The 13572-nt window shown below is 37.7% G+C and overlaps 1 long non-coding RNA gene across 1 annotated transcript; it reads right to left on the bottom strand.

The window, feature by feature from the left end:
* Positions 1 to 9905: 9905 nt before the first annotated feature.
* On the bottom strand, positions 9906 to 11198 carry LOC104238811 (uncharacterized). The gene is made up of 3 exons (XR_713968.2): positions 11094 to 11198; positions 10874 to 11002; positions 9906 to 10735 (listed from the first exon to the last, which is right to left on the bottom strand). It is a non-coding gene; the product is annotated as an uncharacterized lncRNA (long non-coding RNA).
* Between the last annotated feature and the right edge of the window lie 2374 nt (positions 11199 to 13572).

Here is a 13572-nt window from a genome sequence, read left to right as displayed (position 1 = left end):
AAGGTGTGTAGTTGGCAAATGGGTCATAGGATGGGGTTGATTTTATGCATTATCCCAATATTTTTTAGAATGATAGTATGATAAAAGATAATATAAATCTAGCTATATGTAAATAGAAATATGATACATAATTTGAAACAGGCTAGGATGGACATAGTAACTTAGAGCCCCTTTAGCTCCTCCTACGCTTCTATGGAGAGCTGGGTGGTGATGGCATGAAGCGGTAAATGTGCAAAAAAAGCAGCTCCAAATTGGGAAAATAGTACGGTTTGACTATTTGAAACTTCGTGCCAGCACGCGGAAGTCGCAGTGTGTATGGGAACAACTGCGGCAAACTGTTTATTAAATATTACTCCGTATATAGAATTCATTGTATACTCGGATCTAAAGTTTTATGTACAGTATTATATTATTCATAATTTGAATCAAGAAATTAGATCGTATTGCAATTTATGCAATTTGGGGATCACCTATTTATTTATGCGCCAAAGATCTTGTCCATTGAACTATAAGCAATCTATAAGCAAACACCTATTTGATATACACTTTTCCATTCCTAATCTAAAACTTTGCACATCATGAAGGTGTTATCAAAAGAACATTTTTTTTTTGTTTTTCATTTTGGGAATCACCAAGTTTAGTGTTAGTGTAGGAATTTGCAGAGAAAATGAGCAACAAGCATTGGAGAGTCCGAAGAAAGAAGTATATGATCCCTTCGAGTCTCTCTCCTCTTGGATTGTTGGAAAAGATTGTTGCGAATGGGATGGGTTGTGTGCCGCAATCTGACTCGTCATGTGATTGAGCTACACATAGGCAATGGTTTGCACGTGTACGAACCAAGCTATGATCTAAGGATCAATAACCTTAAGCGGCTGCCAAGTCTTTTCAATCTTGAGAACTTGAATATTTCTAGTGTGGATCTCAGCAATGCAACTACCTGGCTACAGGTCATTAACATGCTTCCTTCTCTTGTTGATCTTAGTTTAATTAATTGCAGTCTTCATCATATACCATCTCTACTTCATCATAATTTTTCTTCACTTGAAACACTTGACCTTTCTTGGAATAACTTTAGCTCTTCTATTCCCAAATAGGTTTTCAATCTCCCTAGTCTTGTTTCTCTTGATTTGAGTAGTAGTAATTTAATTGGCCCTTTTCCTGAAGGTTTCGTTAACTTTACTTCTCTCACGAGCTTCAGGCAAGTAGCAACTTTTTCAATTGTCCTTTACCCATATGGTTGTTTGATCTTAATAATCTTGAAAATCTTAAGCTTAGTGATAGTGGTATTGAAGGTGCGATGCCGCGTGAGGCTGGAAACGTAACAAAACTAAGAAATCTTGATCTTGCATACAACAAGCTCAACTCCACTATCCCGAAATGGATCTATCGATGCAAAGATTTGGAATCACTTATACTGTTTGCAAACAATATTGAGGGAGTAGTTTCAAATGCGATTTCAAATTTGAGCTCAATAACTAGCATTGACCTTTCTAGAAATATGCTTTCTGGAAAATTACCAAATGTTATTGGAAAGTTATCGAAATTGCGTTCGCTTGATCTCTTAGGAAATCTATTCAAGGGAGAAGTATTTGAATTGAGAAATAGTTCTTCTTTGACGGAATTGATACTAAGAAACAATAAACTGACTGGAACACTCCCAGAAAGTCTTAGCCAACTCCCAATGCTAGAAAGTATTGACATCTCTAACAATAGGTTGGAAGACGTTGTAGCAGAAAGTCATTTCACCAACTGGACACAATTAAGGAATTTCTTTGCATCTAACAATAATCTGACTTTAAAAGTGAGTCAGAAGTGGATTCCACCTTTCCAAGCCATTCATATTGAAATAGCCGGCTGGAATATAGGTCCTTTGTTTCCCAGGTGGCTCCAAACTCAAAAGAATATAAATAGTGTGGACATATCAAATGGTGGAATACAAGGTGAAGTTCCAACTTGGTTTTGGAACTTATCTTCTCAAATTGAGCTTCTCGATCTTTCACACAACCAGTTTGTTGGTGTGGTTCCAACCATCTTAAAAGAAAGTTATAATTGGTTGATGTTATTGGGTTCCAACAATTTTAGTGGTCCGCTGCCGTAGATTTCACCGTATGTAAATGCGCTAGATCTCTCGAACAATTCCTTTTCCGGAGGTTTATCTCACTTCTTGTGTGAAACAAATAAGAACGGATCCTACGGATTGATGTTCTTAAAACTCGAGGGAAATGATTTGTCAGGAGAAATTCCTGATTGTTGGATGAATTGGCCAGAGTTGATAGCTTTAAACTTGGGGAACAATAACTTGATTGGAGGCATGTTGCGGAAGCCAAATGTATATAGTGTGAATAAGTCACAACTATTATACCAAAAATTATGACAGCCACCAAATAATAAATAAGACAATAAAGCAACAATAAAAGAAACACCAGAATTTACGAGGTTCGGCTAATTTTGCCTACTCCTCGGACACAACCAATATTTTATTCCACTCCAAAAATACAAGTGAAATAATACTAAAGAGAGAAGATACAAATGCCTTAAGAAGATAAGAAGACAAATGAGAGGTGTGTTTAAATCATAAACATTAGGCCTCCTTTTATAGGGAAAAAATCCCCCCAACTTTTGTTTTCCCACCGATGTGGGACAAACATTTTGCCAATTTCAACAAATCTCCACCTTGGCAAAATTCCACATCTTCAATTTTCTCTCAATAACAAATTTTGGTTGTGTCTTCATCTTCAATCTTCAGTGTTCAACAATGTTGATCAAATCCAAACAATGTTGAAACTTGACCGCAGTCACCACCTTTGTCAGCATATCAGCAGGATTCTCTGTAGTATGAATTTTCTTCACCGTGACTCCACCTTCTTCTATGATTTCTCGTACGAAATGATACCGAACATCAATGTGCTTCGTCCTTGCATGATAAACTTGGTTCTTCGCTAATTGAATAGCACTTTGACTATCACAAAAAATTGTGATACCTTTTTGTTCAACACCAAGCTCCTTTAGCAATCCTTGAAGCCAAATTGCCTCCTTCACAGCCTCTGTAATAGCCATGTACTCTGCCTCTGTTGTAGACAAAGCAACTGTTGACTGCAAAGTAGACTTCCAACTAACTGGTGCTTTTGCAAAAGTAAACACATAACCAGTAGTTGATCTTCGTTTGTCCAGATCACCCGCAAAATCTGAGTCACAATATCCAACTACAGACTGATTGTATTCCTGCTCAAAAACTAACCCAACATCTACAGTATTATGAATATACCGTAGAATCCACTTCACAGCTTGCCAATGCTCCTTTCCTGGATTATGCATATATCTGCTAATAACTCCAACAACTTGTGAAATGTCAGGTCTCGTACAGACCATTGCATACATCAAGCTACCAACAACATTTGCGTATGGTACCTTTGACATATACTCTCGTTCAGCTTCATCCTTTGGCGACATAGTATTACTTAGCTTAAAATGGGGAGCAAGTGGAGTACTAACTGGCTTAGTCTTTTCATCTATGCCAAAACGTTGTAGTACTCTTTTCAAATATTCTTTCTGAGATAAACAGAGTTTCTTTGAACGTCTATCTCTTATTATCTCCATGCCAAGAATTTTCTTTGCCTCACCCAAATCCTTCATCTCGAACTCCTTCTTCAGTTGAATCTTCAACTTATCAATTTCTTCCAAATTCTTGGAAGCTATCAACATATCATCAACATATAGGAGAAGATATACAAAGGAACCATCTTTAAGCTTGTGCAAATACACACAATGATCGTATTTGCTTCTCTTGTACCCTTGCCGCAACATAAACTCGTCAAATCGCTTGTACCATTGTCTAGAAGATTGTTTCAATCCGTACAACGATTTTTCAAGTTTGCACACCATATTTTCTTTTCCAGCAACTTTGAATCCTTCTGGCTGAGTCATGTAGATTTCCTCCTCCAAGTTTCCATGTAAAAACGCAGTTTTTACATCCATCTGAACTAGTTCCAAATCCAATTGTGCTACCAAAGCCAACATAATTCTAATGGAGGAATGTTTTACAACTGGAGAAAACACTTCATTGTAATCAATTCCCTCCTTTTGAGCATATCCTTTGGCCACCAATCTTGCTTTGTAGCGAACATCTACTTGGTTAGGAAATCCTTCCTTCTTTGCAAATACCCATTTGCACCCAATTGCTTTCTTTCCCTTCGGGAGATTGGCCAATCTCCATGTATGATTCTGATGAAGGGACTGTATTTCATCATTCATGGCAATCCTCCACTTATCTTCTTCTGAACTTTGGACAGCGTCTTTATAAGTAGTAGGAACATCATCAGCTACAATTGAGGTTGCACAAGCAACCGTCTCTATGAGACGAACAGGTTTCGTTATTGTTCTTTTTGGCCTGCTGGTTGCTATTGATTCAAGTTGTTGTTGAGGTTCCTGAGTTGGAATCTCCTCTACTGGCTCTCCTTCCAGAGGGTAATCTTCATTTGTTTCCTCCTCTGCTTCTTGTGTAGGAAAAATAAATTTTCCCTCAAACTCCACCTGCTTAGAAGCACCTTCATTTTGTTTGGTATCTTCTGTTACCTTATTTACCATAGCAGATTCATCAAAGGTAACATCCCTGCTGAATATTACTTTCTTTGTCATAGGACACCATAAGCGATATCCTTTGACTCCAGAAGTAATTCCCATAAAAATAGCCTTCTTTGCCCTTGGATCCAATTTTGACTCTGTCACATGATAATATGCAGTTGAGCCAAACACGTGCAAAGAGTCATAATCTACAGCAGGCTTTCCATACCATTTTTCAAATGGTGTCTTGCCATCAATAGCAGCAGATGGTAGACGATTAATGAGGTGGCATGCATATGTAATTGCCTCAGCCCAAAATTCTTTGCCCAAGCCAGCATTGGACAACATACACCGTACCTTCTCCAGCAAGGTCCGGTTCATACGTTCTGCCACTCCATTCTGTTGTGGTGTATGTCTAACAGTGAAGTGTCGGACGATGCCATCATTTTCACAGACCTTATTGAAATGATCATTTTTGTATTCACCTCCATTGTCTGTGCGAATACACTTGATCCTCTTGCCTGTTTGATTCTCCACCATCGTCTTCCATTTGAGAAAAATTCCCAACACTTCATCTTTGCTCTTCATTGTATACACCCATACTCTTCGGGAAAAATCATCAACAAAGGTTACAAAATAGTGCTTCCCACCCAATGAAGGTGTTTTGGAAGGACCCCAAACATCAGAGTGTACATAATCCAAAATGCCTTTAGTATTATGGATCGCTGTACCAAATTTAACCCTTGTCTGTTTCCCTTTAACACAATGCTCACAAAACTCCAAGTTGCAAGCCTTTACTCCTTTTAACAATCCTTGATCTGATAGAGTTTTCAAGGATTTTCCTCCAGCATGTCCCAAGCGCATGTGCCATAGCTTGGTTGCTTCTGCCTCTTTGTCGTCACTGGATGTTACTGTCGCTGTCCCAATAACTGTACTGCCACGATAGCGGTACATATTATTATTCTTCCGATTGGCCTTCATTACCACTAGTGCACCAGAGCATACTCTCATCACTCCATTTTCTGCAATGATTTTGAACCCTTTTGATTCTAGGGCTCCCACAGAGATGAGATTCTTCTTCAAATCCGGTACATATCGAACATCTGTTAATGTTCTGATCATTCCATCATGGTTCCTTAATCGTATTGAACCAATGCCATATGAGGTAAGAGGGTTGTTATCCGCTGTGTGGATGACTCCATATTCTCCTTCTTGAAATATCCACGAACCAGTCCCTGTTGGGACACATATGATAGCTACAAGCCGAGTCCATCAACCATATGTCTGATGATGTTGATGACTCTATTGTAACTAATGAGAAGTCTGAATCATCACAATCAGCTACATTTGAATCCATAATGGCCTTTCCATTGTTATGTTTGGCCTTATTCTTCAACTTCAGACAGTCTTTCTTCCAGTGCCCCTTTTCTCGACAAAAGGCACATTCATCTTTGTTGGGTTTAGATCTTGACTTGGATCTTCCCTTCTTTGTCCTCATTTGATTTTGAGGACGACCCCTCACAACCAGTGCTTCTCCTTCTCCGCCCTTTTATTTTTCTCCCTTTCTTTGTTCATAGCTATACAAAGCCGAACAAACTTCTCTGAGAGAAATTTCGTCATTCCCATGGAGTAGAGTAGTTTCAAGGTGCTCGTACTCATCAGGAAGTGACCCCAATAACATCAAGGCCAAGTCACCATCATCAAAAGTTGCATCCATATTTTGCAAATCTGTGACCAACTTATTGAAACTGGTGATATGTTCGTTCATTGTGGTACCAGGAACATAGGTGAAGCGAAACAGTCTCTTCTTCATGTACAATTTATTTTGACTGTTTTTCTTCAAAAATTTATCCTCCAGTGCTTTCCATAATTTACTTGCAGAAGTTTCCTTTGTGTATGGATATTTCTGCTCTCTAGCAAGGTAGGATCGAATGGTACCGCAAACAACACGGTTGATAATTCTCCAATCTTCTTCTCCAATAACATCTGGTCTTTTTTCTTCAATGGCAAGATCTAGCCCTTGTTGAAAAAGGACATCTAGAACCTCGCCTTGCCACATCCCAAAATGTCCTGATCCGTCAAAAATTTCTACCGCAAATTTCGCATTTGAAATAATTCTTGTCATAAGCGAAGATGCCAATGATGACATATTGTTGACACTTGATGTAGATTCTTCTTGTTTATTGTCTCCCATCTTTGACACAAATATTATTTAATAGCTGACGACAAAAATCAAGATTATTTCCTTTATGGTGTGGAAGATCAGACTAAGCTGCAACCACAGAGCATACTCAGACAGAACCTTGACTCAGTTACCAAGATAAATTTTTTCTGAAGTGGAAGATCAGACTATGCTGCAACCACAAAGCATACTTGGACAGTACCTTGGCTCTGATACCAATTTTTGTGGAAGCAAAATGTATATAGTGTGAATAAGTCACAACTACTATACCAAAAATTATGACAGCCACCAAATAAGACAATAAAGAAACAATAAAAGGAACACCAGAATTTACAAGGTTCGGCTAATTTTGCCTACTCCTCGGACACAACCAATATTCTATTCCACTCCAAAAATATAATTGAAATAATACTAAAGAGAGAAGATACACATGTCTTAAGAAGATAAGAAGGCAAACGAGAGGTCTGTTTAAATCCTAAACATTAGGCCTCCTTTTATAGGGAAAAATTCCCAACCCCAAATTGTCACCCACCGATGTGGGACTTTTGACAATCAACAAGGCATACCAAAATCCATGGAGGTTTTAAATAATTTGATTTCTTTGGACTTTCGAAGAAATAGACTTACTGGTCCATTACCTTCATCATTAGTAAACTGTACAAAGTTGCTGAAAACTAATTTAACGGAGAACGAATTCGTTGGACAACTACCACCATGGTTAGGAATGAAGTTTTCAGATTTGATAATCCTTAGCCTTAGCTCCAACAGATTTTATGGTGAATTGCCTCCAGAAATTTGCCCCCTCAAAGATCTTCAGATCTTAGACCTTGCAAACAATAGTTTCTTTGGAACTATACCAAGGTGTATTAGCAATTTAACAACAATGGTGGCCGGAAATAGGTTGGGGGAAGCTGATATTATGTATAATTCTTTAGTTCCTCTAGAAATTGTGAGAGAAAGCGCAATGGTGACAACTAAAGGCAATATTTACCGGTATGATAAAACATTGGCATTGGTTATAAGTATGGATATGTCTAACAATAATCTCTCTGGAGATATTCCTATAAGTTTTACTAGTCTTGTAAGATTGAAATTTTGTAATTTCTCAAAAAACCATCTGACAGGTACGATCCCAAATGGCATTGGCGACATGAAAGTGCTCGAATCCCTTGATCTTTCAGAAAATCAATTTTCTGGTCAAATCCCCCAAAGCATTTCGAGTTTGTCAACTTTAAGCTTCCTGAATCTGTCTTATAACAATTTGTCAGTAAAGATACCTGTGGGCACTCAACTTCAAAGTTTTAATTCCTCGAGTTTCCTGGGAAATGAGCTTTGCGGGCTTCCACTCTTGGCGAACTGTAATTCAAGTGGTCAAAATCCTGGTGTTGATATTGAAAAAGATGAGAGTGATAAAGATGAACTTGATTGGTTCTACATTGCAATGTCAATAGAATTTGGTCTTAGCTTTTGGGGAATATGTTCTTGTTTGCTTTTCAAGAGATCATGGAGACATGCTTATTATCGTTTTTTAGATAGTTGTTTGGAATCCTTGAGTGTAAAGGTACAAATACGGGGATGGATAAGATTGAGGAGATTGTTATTCTCAAAAGTCTTATTCTATGCTTACTTTTCCTTCAATAAACAATAAAAGATTGTTTGCAGTTGATATTTTATTTAGGCATTTTGTTTTAATCTCCCTAGTTATAGTAGATAACTGTTCGCAAATTATGACTGTTTGCAAATGACTATTTAACGAAACAAAACAAATGTAAACTTGTTAAAAATTGCAAAGTTCTTAACTAGTGTTTTCTGATTTATGTTCGTCTACCTCAGAAAATTGCAAAGTTAATATGCTTTCAACTATGCGCGCTGCCAACAAATCTAAGGGTTGATAAATTGTGTAATTGTTGCCTATAAAAAAGATAACAAAATATTTAAAAATAAATAATCCCTCTGTTTCAATCTCTCTTTTGCTACCGGAAAGGACTCATTTCCAGACATTGAATACTACAATTAATAGAGAGCGCAAACTTCAGCTAAAAACTGAGAAAACATTCCATGTGGAAATGACTTTGTATCGTCACAAATGCTTTCCATTTTGTCAAACATCGTTTTCTGATTCGGTATGATATTTTGGAAGAAAACCAGAAAGCAATGCAATCAGATGAAACATGTTAATATGAGGAATTTGGTAGAGCAAAAGAATGTTAATTACACAGAGCAATGTAAGCATAACGTCACACTCAATTATAAGATCTGTAATAGATTACATATTGTTACCAAAAATCCTGAAAAAGATTGCTAAATTGAGATCAGAGCAATCTATCTAGTGCTTATGCTTTTAGTTGTTAAATTATTAAGATGAATTTCCAAAGACAATAAACATCCGGATGACATATATGTGCATGTACCAGTTCATTACCTGAGCTATCAGCTTTTTTGAGAAAATTATCTCAATTCCTGCATATACCAGATTTTTTTTTACAATGTTTCAATGCAAATATAACGATTTTAGCACCTTTTCTTGTTGTCATCTAACATTAAATTCATATCGGTCTCAAGATGATTCCTCGGCTTCATTGTAGCAATGGACACACTGCTCAACAAGACTTTGAACAGACGAAAAGAATTAACAAACAAGCCAATAGAAGTAACCAAAAATAAAGAGACGTCGCTGATCCATAGACATCGAAGCGATGTGAAGCACTGAAGACCTCTCGTCGGTAGTAAAATGAAGAGTGAAAATGTGAGATTATAACCATCTCTGTGTGCCAGCGACTGTTCAGTGCCACATTGGCTGAGGGGAATGAGTTGTGATATCCTTATATGGTATTTGATAGTCTTCCCTCAGGAGCCCTATGTCCACATCATTATAATTTTTAACTATGTTAACACATTTTCCTTGCCAAACAGAAAAATGAAATAATAGAGCCACTTGTGAGTTTCAATGCCCATAATAGCTTCATTTAGTCTAGTTGTATGGCTGAGGGGAATGAGTTGTGATATCCTTATATGGTATCTTGTTTTTTCCTATAAACACCAGTCCACATGCTACAATGGTTCAGATATGATCAGTCTTGAATGACTTCGCGAGAATCTGATCATCGATACCTGTAGCAAACAGAGTCGTTGGAAGTGAAACAATTCCTGCTTTCGCGCTACCAAATGCAGAAACAACTGTAGCTGATTTATTCCAATCTGATAATGCACTAGTCCTTTAGGAAACACAAATTTGTAGAGTCTAAGTATAGAGCTTGTTACTACTATCTAAACTAACACCATATTCTAGACTGCCCTGCACTACTAATCATAGCTCGGATGCACGAGGGTGAGTGTGAGGTGGATTGACACCCTCGCCAGGGAACTGAAGGGCAGCAAGTGAAGTACACTGTCCATCCAAAGCTGGAAATTCCGCTTTGCTAGCTTTTGTCGACTTAAAGCTTGTAATAACACTACCAGAAATTTGCGCATGCCTGTGAAGGTGAAGAAATTCCCATCTATTGTATCTCCAGTTTGATTTTCAGGAAAAATGAAGTCGGTCAAGATATCTGGATCGCCTGCTCGAGCCATCCAAGAACTAGTAACGATAGCCAAAACGAAAAAGTGATAAGATCCATTGAGTATTACCTTTTGAATGCGGTGTAGTTGGGAACTCAGTGATCTAAATACTGAAAAAATTCTCAATATTTGCTATCAAATGTAGTTTTACCCATCAACTTGAAACCAATGAGATATAACAAGTTCTGAAATCCATGACAAGATATAGGAATCTTTGGTTATTCCTCTTTTCCTTGAAAAGATTGGAGCATGGGTTAATGCTCGAATTATACATCACAAGCCGAGGAAGGCACTCTTTAATTCGAACTGTGGTGACTTCCTCAATTATGCAAAGCAGTTCCAGAGTAGCATATGCAGGAATCTCATTTTTGCTAATATCATGATTGTTGGTCGTCGTTCCAACTGGAAAGGTCTTACTCTCTGGCAAGCAAAAACCTGCAATTCGTCGAGAGATGGAAGGAGTGCTTGCATGAGGAGATGATAAGTTTAAAATCCAACCCAGGCTTAGGCAAGAAGCAACGACAGAAATGCAAAACAACAGAAGAAGTTTGTGGACAGAAAAGAGATCAGTACCTTTCTTCACTTGCACTAATTTGTTGACACACCACAGTCGAGTTGATTGTCTATTCAATTGAGAATTTCAGCTCAACTTTCCTTTCACCAACTGAGCACTGGAATAGCTTACATATTGTTATTAAAATCCTGACAAAGAAAGAAAAAAGAACGTTAAATTATTGGGGAATAAACTTCCATAGTTTTATCAGATTGAACGCAAATAATTGGTATCATGTACCTTTGACTTCTGTAAGTGCTCTGCGTTTAAGCAGGAAACATATATTTTACACGTTCAACAATGACATGTGAATTACTCTACAGCTCCTCCTCCTTCCTCAACTAACTGGAGAAAGGAAAACAGCAAGGTTACACAAATTGCTATTGCGATGCACTAAAAATCTTCAAGCAAGATTGGTTCGTATTCCGGAAGACTGTGCACTGTCCAGCTGATGTCTAATTTCTTAATATTACATTTTGCTATCAACGTTCTAGAGAGAATAGTTAATTCTTACCTATACTAGGTTGTTCTTACGATGTATAAAGATTTTTAGTTGCAAAGCATTGTCTTTTTGGTCATCTAAGTATCATCTCGAAGTGAAGATGCTTCCTCACAGTGTAATAGGCGCTACAAACTGCTCAACAAGATTTAACAAATTATGGTGGAAATATAAGCAAATTCTGGCCAGTATTCACTCTTCCCAAATTCTAGACGTGGTTTGAGCAACGGACTGGAAGGCGCTGGAGATTTGGACAATTGTATTGTTGCCAAATTATTCTCAGAAAAGCGCAAAGAGACTATGAACCAAACCATGTATTGTTGTCAAATTCCTTACAATATGCTGTAAAACCACTTTAGAGATGATAATTCTCGTAACATACATACAAGACTAAAAATTCCTGTTCGTATACAAGATGGTCATAAAAGACATAGAAAGTAAAAGACGCTGTCATATAGTATCCATCCCACGCTAAGGCAAGAAGCAAAGGCAGAAATGCGAACAACAGAACAAATTAACATCACATAGATATTTAACTACTTTACTTTAGATTCGACAGAAAATACAATCTGAATATGTTGATAACAACAACAGGAGATGCACAATACAACGTGGAACTACCTCTTAGCAGGGAAAATTTGCTGAAGAGGAATATCAAACTCTGAAGCATAGATCAAGGATCTACTCGCAAATTACAGGCGAGTTTACTGACAAAATAGCTTATGTTAATAAGAGGATATATAGAACTTTAGGTGGCATACCAGATGAGGTGACCATCAATCCAAATGCTGAGACATGCATATAGATGCATACTGAAGTGATGGAGAAGGGCAACTCTCCTTGTGTCCCAAGGCAGATGATGGTACAGAGATGGCCAGCACTTTACAGCAATCCGACACGATCTGGGTTTGGGTGAGGATTGATAGGACCAAACCTATTGTTGTATGTGAAAGTAGACAAAACAAAAAAAAGAAAAATAAAAAAGAGATGAAAATATGATGTAAGCGCTTACATCGACATTCTTGTGATGTAAACGCTTACCTCGGCATTCTTGTGATGTAAGCGCTTACCTCGGCATTCTTATGATGTAAGCGCTTACATCGGTATTCTTATGATGTAAGCGCTTATCTCGGCAGGGCATTCAAATGCCTATAAATAGGGGTCTACATTTTCATTTGTAGATCATCCCAAAACTTCTTCTTTCTCTCTTCAATTAATAAAGAGCTATTCTTTGTGTGGCCGTGGAGTAGGTAACAATTGCCGAACCACGTAAATCTTGTCTTGTGCAATTTATTGCTTCTCTCTTAAATATTCTTTTTTTGTATACGCTTCCCAACAACTGGTATCAGAGCACAAACAATGTAATTCTGGTAGAAAAGTACAATATTTGTGCAGGTACTATTCATAAGAATAGTGCGACACTATTGATCATCGTTACTATTCACATAAATTGTTTTTGTGAAAAATGGCATCGGAAGAAGGGAAGGTTAAGATTGACAAGTTCAATGACAAATATTTTGGATTCTGGAAAATGCAAATAGAAGACTATTTGTACCAGAAAAAATTACACTTACCTCTGACCGAGGTGAAACCGGAGACTATGTCCAAAGCGGATTGGGATCTATTAGATCGCCAAGCTCTCGGTGTGATTCGTTTGACGCTAACACGAAATGTGGCATTTAACATCATTAACGAGAAGACCACTACAGGCCTGATGAAGGCGTTATCAAATATGTATGAGAAGCCATCTGCTTCAAATAAAGTCTATTTGATGCGTCGATTGTTCAACTTAAAAATGACAGAAGGTGGATAAGTCACGGAACATATCAATGAGATTAATACAATATTAACTCAGTTGAGTTCTGTTAATATAACAATTGATGACGAAATCAGGGCGTTGATTCTACTATCATCTCTACCGGAGAGTTGGTCTACAATTGTAACTGCAGTTAGCAGTTCATCAGGAAGTACCAAACTCAAATTGAATGATATTAGAGACTTGGTTCTAAGCGAAGATATTCTCCGAAGAGAATCAAGTGATTCCCCAGGATCTGTTTTTAGTACCGAAAGCAGGGGGAGAATCAACCAAAGAGGACAGAGTTATGGTCGTGGCATATCAAAGTCAAGGAGAAGAGGACAATAAAAAAACCGCAAGGACATTACTTGTTGGAATTGCGATAAAAAGGGTCACTACAGTAGCCAGTGTAGAGAACCAAAGAA

The sequence above is a fragment of the Nicotiana sylvestris genome, chromosome 7 (genome assembly GCF_000393655.2).
Source record: "Nicotiana sylvestris chromosome 7, ASM39365v2, whole genome shotgun sequence".
NCBI classification, from domain to species: Eukaryota; Viridiplantae; Streptophyta; class Magnoliopsida; order Solanales; family Solanaceae; genus Nicotiana; species Nicotiana sylvestris.
This window is presented reverse-complemented; position numbering and strand designations above follow the sequence as displayed.